This window comes from Cyphomyrmex costatus, unplaced genomic scaffold (genome assembly GCF_001594065.2).
Source record: "Cyphomyrmex costatus isolate MS0001 unplaced genomic scaffold, Ccosl1.0 scaffold124, whole genome shotgun sequence".
Lineage (NCBI taxonomy): Eukaryota > Metazoa > Arthropoda > Insecta > Hymenoptera > Formicidae > Cyphomyrmex > Cyphomyrmex costatus.
Window position 1 is genome coordinate 345,720 of NW_017275218.1, and position 11,744 is coordinate 357,463.

Consider the following 11,744-nt stretch of genomic DNA (forward strand, 5'->3'; position numbering starts at 1 on the left):
TGTAGCTAAAAAATATTTCTTATCTGTTTTTCAAAAAATCGATGGCATTCTAATTTTTCAACTATAAACGAAAAAATAACTAACACAATTATCTAGGCCAGTATTCATAGTCAGTTCTTCATATTCAAGACCGTTTTAAGTTGAGTCTCACAAAAGGCTGCATTAGCGTTTTTTAAGACATTGTTTAAGATGGTTTTTAAATAAGAATCGAATATGAAATATGAACACCGGCCCTACAGGCAAAATTCTACAAGAAACGTCCTTTAAGATCTGAATTGGTAAAAGTCTGGTGCCAACTTCACGGAAGTCTTCGTCGTCGTCGTCGTCGCTGATACCTGGATGTTGACGGGAGGTACAGGGTCGACGAACCAGCCAATCGTGCAGAGGCCCCCGCATCTGCATTCTAATGAGACTCACCTGGGTATATATGGACTTAAGTCCGCAACTTCGTTGCTTTTTCCAAGATATCTCTCTGCTAGACAGGTGAGTCCTCTTCTTTTTCTGTTCGCTCTCTCTTTTGCGAGATACACCGTAACACCGCATAGTTCTCTACAGAACTGTTTCTGTGAACGAGCGTGTTCTTCAATAATATAATTTTGGAGTCATCGGCGAGAATATTTGTATGTGAACGAGTGCGAGGATTTTGCTACCGCGATTAGCGAAACGCTAATGTAAAATTGACACCGAGCCGGTAACACAATAGCGATCGTTCTTGAATTATCTTAATGGTGGATCTTATTTACGATGTATCAATGATTTCTATTGTTAAATATTACAATGATAAGAATAATCCGAGACGGTGAAAAATCAAAGCCGGATAGACAGCTTCGACTTGACTGCCAATTTTCTTTTCGATTATTTAAATACTATGTTGTCTACGATTAATCCTTCAGTTCCGTGACAGCCGATTAGATTCCAAGATTCTAAGATCTGTCTTCTTTGAAAGCAAAACAACAGTCCGATTTTGTAGATAATATATAAGGCTGCGTAGATAGAGATTTTCATAAATGAATAACGCAAGTTATTCTGAAGAATGTGATGTGTGCACGTCTGCGCATGCATATGCGTTTATTTCAGTGGAAGTATAAGAATAAAGTCAGTATATTAAAAAACGATGTATTAAAACTATATGTATTAGCTGACAACGATGTAATTCTTATAAGAAATCCAATTTAGGAATCTATTCTGTAACTGTTAACAATTGTAGATAACTATAAAAACCGTTTATCGTTACAGCTAATCGTTAAGAGTTACGGAATAAGGCTTCTTACAATACTAGCCAATTTAATTGAAAATCGTTGATTTTGAATATTAAAAGCATTGAACAACAAAGTGGTTAAGTAATTAATCACTATCTTTCAATATTAAATTTTCATTAAAAAAATGGAAGACATCAGTTTTATCTTTTTCTTAATTCTTAGTAAAAAAAAAATCACGATAGTTTAGAAACAAAATAATTGTATAATTTATAGTAAAATTATTTTTCATTAATCTTAATAATTTCTCTGTTTATAAATAAAATATATTTTTTATTGTATTATCGATGAAATTGATATTATGATGAAAAATAACTTTATTAAATATATATAGTATGATACAAAAGAAGGACTACGAACCTCATAAATTAATTTGACAAAAATAAATAAAGACAATTTTAATACGAAAAAAAAGTTTCGACTCCGATCGAGTCTTTATCAATATTTAAGATTTGATTTAAATTGTAAAATATATAAGTTATGAAATACATAAATTCTCTGTATTTTGTGTCCTTGACTGACCACTTGTAGATTTTAACTTAAATTTCATTGTCTTGATGATAAATATAAAATTTTTAATTAGAAAGAAGATCCCTGATTTAAAAAAGTTGATAGAGAACGACAGAAAAATCCTATCATTTTGAATATGGAATCTGGTTCGTAAATTCACTAATTTGAATCAAATCTTACAGGAATCTTGTACAAATGTTATAGAACTTGATAAAATACGATAGAATTCATAGCCGATCAATCGTGATGCTTGCTCGAAGTCGACGATAGCAAATGTGATATAGACTTATATAAAACAATATACAAATTGATATAAATGCTATATTGTTCTTAATCGTCCTCTATCAACTTTTTTAATCAGGGATTATACAATGTGACATAAAAATTGTTTGTTCGTTATCACAGTGATATTTTATACTGTCTTGATAAACTTTCAGTGTAAATTTATTATATTATACAATTATATTTTATTGTAACGCTTCTGAACTATTGCGATTTTTTTTACTATTTATAACTATTTCTACTCCCCATAGCAAAAATATCCTAAATATATTATGAATATTCTATAGACGTTGCAATATTTTTAAACTGTCCCTGTGATATTTATACAGCTGTGTGAATTATAAGGAAAAATTGTTATTGAGCAGGATACTGTTCAATAATAACAATATATTGTCCAATAATTTACACAGCTGTTGGTTGTGTTATGGTAAAATGATCAGTGGAGTGGACAGTATAATTAAATATATTGTAATCATTTTGTCATACAACTCACACAGCTGTATAAATTATTGGACAGTATATTATTATTACACAATATCTAATAATAATTTTGCGATACGACAGGTGTATAATAAATATATCACAAGAATGGTTTAAAGATCGCAATGCGTCTGTAGAATATTCATATAATATATTTAGGATATTTTTCTGCTGTGAGACGAGTATAAATAGTCATTTTTGTCGTCTTTTTTACATGCTGAACACGAATTTATTGGCAAAAGTTGACTATCATATCATAATTTGAAAAAATACCATCAGGAGAGGTCACATTTCTTTGGTATACTTTCTCAAAATTATGATAGTCAATTCTACCAACAGATTTGTGTTCAACAGGCAAAAATGTGTTGGAAGTGACTATTCCTACTCCCCACAACAGAAATATCTTAAATATATTATACGAATATTCTCCAGACATTCCAATATCTTTAAATTGTCATACGATGTTTATACAGTTATGTGAGGCAAAATGATTAGTGGAGTGGACAGTATAATCATTTTGCCATACAATTCACATTATTATTGGATTAATACTGTCACACGATGTATCATTACGCTAGCACACAAACAGATGATCTTTTAACTAACGCTTATGCGATTAGTCAAACTTTAAACTTTATGCTTAAAAAAGCTACTTTGTGGTAAAAATAGTTTACACTTTTATTACTTAATTTTTCACGAGGGGTTCCATGCTGTACTAATATTACTCTCAAATTCCGGAATACCTTGTATGTAAACATACTAAACATATTACGAAACGATTTGCTCTCGCATTTATATTTTGCTCTCATCTTGAATTTTGCAGATCCCGTTTCTAATAACAACTTCGAGAGCAACCTCGTAAACACCGTTAATGTCCGACGATGTTCACGCGCGAATCTGGTCGAATTTTTTCGACATAGAATTGCTTACCGAACGTCCACTCCGTTCTCCCGTTTCGTTTCTAATTGTTTCTTTTTGCTCTTTTTTTTTTTTTTCTTTATTGTTGAGACCGAAACGAAGGTCAACACCTATGTCGCATCTACCTACGTGACGAACGCACGAGCCAGTGACTGTCGAAATTTTTCTCTTGTGAACTTTTCTTTATCATTCATATTTTAATGTTATCAGTCGTTTGAGGTTTAGGCGGATCGATGATAGTTATATTTTCCGTAATGTTCGGTTAAATCGTTTCGTTCGCCAATTTGCAACGCGGCAGTTTGTATCACGAAGTACACACTGCTTCGATTTTATTTTGATTTATTATTTTCTTCTTTTTTTTTTTATATCTAAATATTTCGGAGATTTTGTATTGTGATGTTTCGCGAAGCATGGACAGAATACTCTTTCGCTCGGTTCCTTTGTTTCATTTTCGATGGCCTAAACGAAGGTCAGATCGGAGTTGCCTGCACGTATGGTAAAGGCAACGAGACTCCACGGGCTAATATTAACATATCAAAACGAAAAATCCAAGATTCTTATAAGAGGATCACCGTTACTGATCAAGGAGCAGAGCCGTAATCAATGTCGAATAACAAAACATTAATTAATACCGTTCAGTCAGGTCGAACCGTTATACTTCGCCATCGGCAAAGTAGCCAATGCGATATTGCTAGTACGCGAGGATACTTTTAACGATATCTCTATGTGTGAGGCTGCTGCGAAGTACTCGCAGACTCATATCACAAACGTGTGATTACTCGAATACAAATGTCGCCCGCGTCTTTGTTCTCTGTTTTATGCACACGTCACGCCACGGTTCTGTAAATCAAGGGTGAAGATATTTATTCGAAAAACAATGTACATTGTTGGTCAACAATTTAAGACTATTTAATTGATAATGTCTACTACAATATATAAAATTAAATTAAATATACACACGTAATTTAATGTATTTTTATTATTTCATTAACTATATATATAATATTATATACATAATAAAATGAAAAATAATATAAAATATTAAGCGAAAAAAGACCGATGATTAAATACGTGAGTGAAAAATGTCGTATTCTAATATTTCTTGTGAATTTATACAATTTTCAGTTCAAGCTAAAGTATGCGCTGATAATCTCGATAATCGGTCTTATTCTAAACTAAAACTGGAATAGTAATACTATATTACAATTGAATTCGACAAGTAATTTAATAATCAGCGCATAGTTAGTTAGCTTGAATTGGAAATTGTATAAATTCACAAGAAATATTATTATGCACGAAGAACTGTTTTGACCAAATAAGAGATAAATGTTTGGTAATTATTTATAACAAGGCATTTTTTGAATTTTAATGTTTTTTTCTTGCAATCTCGATAAAAATCTTTGTTACGATTCTAACAGTAATAATCAACGGAGAGAATGAAAAAAACTGAAAAAAAATGATGGAAATTTAGAAATACACTGGGCAACAAAATTAACGCAACACCTGTTTCACTCTGCAAAAATAGGCAAACTTCAAGATAGAATAACTTCGTCAAAAATCATCGTATCAAGATGTTTAAAAAAGTATTTTACAGCTTGAAACCTCTACTTTTCAGATTGCTACTTGAAAATGTGGTCTCACGGAGATTTTATGAAGTTACACAAACATAAATAAAAGTGCGTCAAACCTAAAAATTTTTTACGAAATTTGAAAATTTCCAACCCACGAAATAAAAATTATGCACAAATGTGGTTTACATCATTCGAAAGAGCGAATCTTTACCTTTAATTTGCTTTTCTACGAAACTCCGTATGATTTTTTTTCACCGAGTTATTCAACGTTGTTGTGTGTGTGTGTGTGTGTGTGTGTGCGTGCGTGTGTGTGCGTGTGCGCATGCGTGTGAGTGCGTTGGGTGAAATGCGTGGGTAACAACAAATAATTAAGTTCATGCGAATTTTATCTTATAATGCGCGTCTACATAAAAATAGAAGTTATGTTTTTTTTAATGCAGATTTACAATTCGTTTTTACCAAATATAATTACTAATATGTAAGTGTATTTAAAGTTTCTATAATTAGCTATAATTATAAAGACTTTGAATACACTTCAAACTTTTCCAATTATATATTGTTAATTTAAAAAAGAATAAAGACTATCACAAAATTATCAAGTTTTGGAAAACGACTCATTAAGTTATAACAAATTTAACATGTGAATTATAACAATACGTGACAGGTGATATGAGTCAACCGCTGGTTATTATTAGCGAATATAATTTAATTATTAAATATAATTATTAAATATAAATAAATAAATTATATTATATTCGCTAATAATATTAAGATGATAATTTAAGATGTAATTTTTAGCAAAAACGAGCTAGAGGCCCTCCACCACCCCCGCCGATAAAATCGGCGGTCCTCTTTTCTTTCTATTAATATACTTATTCGCAAACAACGGACCATTGTAAATGTATAACAGCCTGTTTTTGCGAGTAAGTATTTATGTTGTTTTATTTTTTTTTATTTCTATTTTTATTTTTAATTATTTTATTTTATATATAACACATATATTTTAAATACAATTTTTTAATACAATCTTTAATTATATAATTCTTTATTCAATGTAATACAATAATTATATTTATATTACAATAACAGTATCTAATAATATACAATAGTAATAATTATTTACAATATATACAATAATATATACAATTATAAGTGCTGTTTAAAATACATTAAAAATGATACTAAAAGCATAATTGAAAAATCTTAATAATGTGGGACACGAAAACGTCGAAAATACGTATGATAACACAAAATTTTAGTAAAACGATGTTTATTGGAATAATGAAAAATAGGATGAAATATGGTATTCACGATAATATATTGAATCGTATTTATTTTTAATTGTTAACTTATTATTATAAAATTTATTAAGCATGATCTAATGAAATTTAATAGATTTATGTTCTTGTGGTGCGTTGGTTAATATCCGATACAAAAGAAGAAAAATCTTCATAGTAGGAAGCGAATTTTACGTATCCTGTTTCTACAGCAAATTCATAAAACCTTTGTAAAGAAAAATTAAATAATCCGTCAAACACCAACGGAACCTGTTACAAGATTTTGTTATAGGTATGAATCTTTCGAATTTTTCTAACTGCATATGTACTAATTTTGGCAGAGTGTCAATTACAATTACCTTTAATATTATAATATAATAAAATTTGTAAGCAAGAAAATATGTTCTACCATTACTAAAAATTATCTTTTATTGAAAAAAAAAAAAGGATAGAATGATTTTCTTTTGAAATAGTAGTTACGAAGAGGAATATATTTAACGATAATAAAATACATGTGTATTACTGTAATCTTTTATATGTATGGGTACAAAGTTTCTCGGGTACCAACTGTTCGAGATGAGCCGAACTCGATAATAGTGGGATTTTAAGGAACTAAATATTTTTAATATTTTTATGCTGAAAGAATTATATATTATATAAAATTTGACATATTTTCTATATATACTTCTGTATATATTTAATCAAAAATTTTAATTAATATAATCCCATTAATATGAGAGTACCCATTCGACTTATCTCGAATTTTCTGTACACACACATTTTTAATCAAATTCATGGATTTACGATAAAATTGTTGAAAGAATATAAAGCATTTTGGTTTACCTAAGTCGACAAAAATCAAAATTTGTTAAATATAACCTCATAATATGTGCATGTATTTTATTATAAATATAGATATATACGCATATATATATATAAGCTGCAATTATTAAATTAATATCCTAGAATTGCGCGATGTCCAAAACCTGAAAATAATTTAAAAATAATTAACAGTTAGAGAATTAAATATATACATTCGTAACTTTTTATTAAAGTATAAGTTAAAACAGTGAAACAAGTTATTTGTATAAAATTTGAATTTATTATTTAATGTGATTTTTTAATTTAAACGTCATATTACATCTCTATCATCATATTACATATCTATAAAATACGGAAGTCTTATTGTCATTAGGACAGTATTGTTACTAGTATATGATTACCAATGGAAGAACATTTAGTGAAACTAAAAAAGCAAAGAAAATTGTATTCCAAAATATGCCACACTATTTAATTTCGCAACTTAATTTTAAAATGTATAGATAATATAATTGTAATTGATTCATTGGCAAAATCATTATTTTCGGGAACTGCGTACAAAACCGTCCGGATTAATTCCAATCTTGTAACAAGAATCTTCAACGAACCAAATAGACTTTACAAAGAAATTTGATAAAAAGCAACGAGAAGGATAATTCTCCATTATGAAAATAATTTCGATTTTCCATCGGTACAAACCACACGCATACACAGGCAGCTGTCTGACACGAGGTATGTACAACAACGAGACTTTTGCATATAAAAAAATTAATCACTAATCGTAAGATATTTTTGAAATTCTGTAATGCTAAAAATATAAATGTCGAAAATTTGTGAAAAAGAAGATAATATTTAATCAATGGCTCAATCAAAGCTCAAACCTTTATCGAATTTTATTTAACAAAAATGTATCTGTACCTATACTGAATGCAAATGATTATTTTTTCCAACAAATTTTAAATTAGAAGTAACTAAAAACTTATTAATAACTTTTTGATATTCAAAATAAAATTCAAATTAAAAAAAGTTTTAAAATTATATATGTGTCAAAATCTTTAGATCAATAATCAACTCTTGTTATCATATGTTTCGTCGATTTCGTGTAATTTATATCAGTAACGCAACAAATTGGTTTACTGAGCCAAGATAAATGGTATTAAATACAGAATATTCAAATCCGATATATATTGCCCTAATAGTCTAATAAACATATAAATTATTAGTAATATATAATTATACAAATTACAAAAGTAAATTCGATAGCATTTATCTGGACATAGTTTACATAAATTTTACATTACGTATTCAATAATATGAACATTTATTTATAATACAAATCGTAACACGTTACACAATTTACATCTATTTTACAAAAAAATTTAATTTCGATGAAGCTAAAATTACAATAAAATATAAAATTAATTTAGGTTATTTTAATATCTGCTAATTGGAACAGAATGCTGATAACTGAATAAAATTTAAAGTTTTATTCACTTTTATCCTTTTCTTTCCAATTATCAAGTATTATGTGATACCTATGAGTGGTTTCGTTTCACGTATAATGCGCATGATGTATCATCTCATCTTTCTTTCGTATATTCAGTAAATGATAAAGATAAAATTATATATCTTGCGCATTGTGCGTGAAACGAAATAGAGACTTATATTTCCCTATATAGTTTATAAATTAGAGAGAGACTAGTACTTTACTTATCTATACCTATTGTCCTACCTACCCGTATTTTTTCGTGTCTATATTTAAGTATTAACTTATAAATAGACGGGATAACCTAAACGCTATACTAAACGATTAAGAAAATTTTCGAAATATATAAGAACTCGCAATTTAGATTGCAAGTAATTTTGCCCTCCCGAAAGATTACCCTCCCAAATATCAACAGACACGGAAGTGTCTCAGCACTAAGACCATTTAACTTACACATTTACCTTTGATTGGTGTCACCAACCTATCTTGTAGATCCTCTTCTTTCTTCTGGCCAAATTGAACTCACCGTTTGTTGATCTTGGCCAATAATTTCTGGCTTCGTATGCCAGAAATTGACATAAAAAGGAGAAACTCCTTTTTGCCTGCCGACTGTCGTCACCGGCAATATGCGTAAAATTTTTACGCTTTAGTTTGATGCGCGAAACGCGGACGCGTCGCGAAGGGCCATCATATTAATGAAATTAATTATATTAAACAAAAATAAACCGTCAATGATACTATAATAATTCCATTAATATACTATTAAATTTCGCATCTACTCTTTATTCGCGTTTCTGCATAATTAAAAATGTATCTATTTACTAAAACATATTTATCCAATTAAAAATAAGTGTAAATTAAAAAAATCTTTGTATTAAGACACTGATTTGTGATTCAAAAAAGCTCTATCGCGAAAAAAAAAAAATATTATGAAATTTAGAATTGTTTTTGATATAAACTTTGTAAAACGAAAATAAAATTTTAATTTAAAAATAAATAAAGAAAAATTATACAATTAATTGCTATTTGATATAAATCTAAGGCCCATTTACATCGATTCGATTGATTCGTTACTGAATTTCATCTTGAAAGCAAGAGAAGATGTAAAATTCAGAAAATCACGTGAGATTCAATAGGGATAATAAATTTCCCTCAACAGTGTTAATTTAAATACCTTTTTATAGTAATTATAATTTATTATAATTATTTTTTTATATGATAATTATTTCGAAATCCAGTATTTTAAGTGACGCAAATTTGATAACAGTTTTAATACAGTTATTAAGTAAAATTCTTATTTTATTTTTTGATAAAACGTAAATTGAATCTCACGTCATATTATTACTTTAACTGGTATAAAATCCAGTTACCAAATACTACATATGGATAGGTTATAAAAATTTAGGCTAAAGTTAGTGCAGTGAGATAGATAATTAGAAATTATAAAATGTCTTATATCCAAAAACAAAATGAATTGTATGAAATATACTGGTCAGTATTAAAACGTTTTATATTATTTCATAAAATGTACAATTATGAACTATGAGGCTACAGATAAAATTACTTAGAAAACAACACCTTTTTATATGTAATTGCTTTTTTGCACTAACTTTTACAAAACTTAATCTTAGATAGTTGTTTGGAATGGGATAGATGGGGAAGATAATAAAACATTTGTAACACTTCATTTCAATTTTCATGATATGAGATAATATATACACAATTTTTATTAATATAGATAACAACTTTGATTACTTTTTTATATTTTCTTTTTGTATTTTACTATATTATTGCACTTGTCATTTAAAATATATACAATAAAGTAGGGTAAAGTATACAGTGATTGATCACTTAAGTACTGAAATTTAATATCATCACTGTAATCATTATTGAAATAATAACATTTGAAATTTGAATTTGATGCAAAGCAAACGTTAAGAAAGGTTCTTAAGGAAGAATATGTTCAAATACAAAAAACTTTGAATAAAACCATGTTTTTCATTTTTTCCAACAGTAGTTTGCTGCGAAATATTTGCTATTAATTTGACTTGGATTTTAATATATGGACAAATTCATAGCAAATGGTCAATCATTGTATACTTTACCCCATATAAATATTTTAATCCCTCTATTTCTTAATCTTATTAATTCAATGTGCATCCACCTCCCTCGTTTTTAACTACATATATTTTATCGATGTGCATTTTTTATTATATAGGTACTACCTTCTATTATTATATTTTCTTTCTATTCTAAGATTTTCTTTAATTTTTTCTATTTAATCATGTAAGAATACCATGAGTCAATTTAAATAACAACTGTATATGATATAAATCAATATACTTTAATCTTCTATGGTTTTACTTAATCTCTTAACTGCACGTTCCGTTACATGTTCATATTTTTAAAAAATTAAAAAATTTTATATTTTCAGCTAATAAACATAAAAATTCAATCAATTTTTACGTACTCGGTTTTAATATTAATAAAAAAAACATTAAATAATCAATATAACCAGTGAATAAATAATCTCATTCTATATTATATCCTCATGATATTCTCAATTTCTTGAAAACTTTCGCTTTCATACATTCGAAGTATATATGCATTCGAACGTATGCATATAAATTTATAGGCACAATTATATTCAGCAATAAAGAGGGATCCAAGATTAAGTTTATCCTAATCTCTTAAAACTTATCCATTTTAAGGCAATGGATGTACGGAATGTTCTCAACCATTAAATTTGTATATTACTATGTATCTAGGTATACATAATATATTAATAAAATTACCATACATCCATTACCTCAATAAGAACATTAATTGATTTATCACTCACCGATCCGATGCGCAACAGCGGAGTTACATCTGCTACGATGATTCTGTAACAAAAAAATACATAATCCAAATTAAAACACAATTATAAATTTTATGAAAAGACCTCTTAGAAACATTTTTATAAGATTTCAAATTTTAAAGCAATCCTTTTTTTAATTAAATAGTATTTTTATTGTAAAGTAAAACTATTTAAGAATAAATTGAACAAAGATATCGATTTTTTACATAAGTAAAAAATAATATTTACCGCAAGGTTGCTCCACCGGTGCCCGATGCCTCTCCCGGTCCTCCTCCTCCTCTCAGA

General features: G+C 28.1%; 1 protein-coding gene across 2 annotated transcripts in view; it reads left to right on the top strand.

Annotated features, from left to right (window-relative positions):
• Positions 1-462: 462 nt before the first annotated feature.
• Positions 463-11,744, top strand: part of LOC108782341 (endochitinase) — a 20,560-nt gene continuing 9,278 nt past the window's right edge. For both annotated transcript variants that reach the window (XM_018550600.1, XM_018550601.1), the window contains exon 1: positions 463-483. The gene's annotated coding sequence lies outside the window, so the exon portion shown is untranslated. The remainder of the gene's footprint in view (positions 484-11,744) is intronic.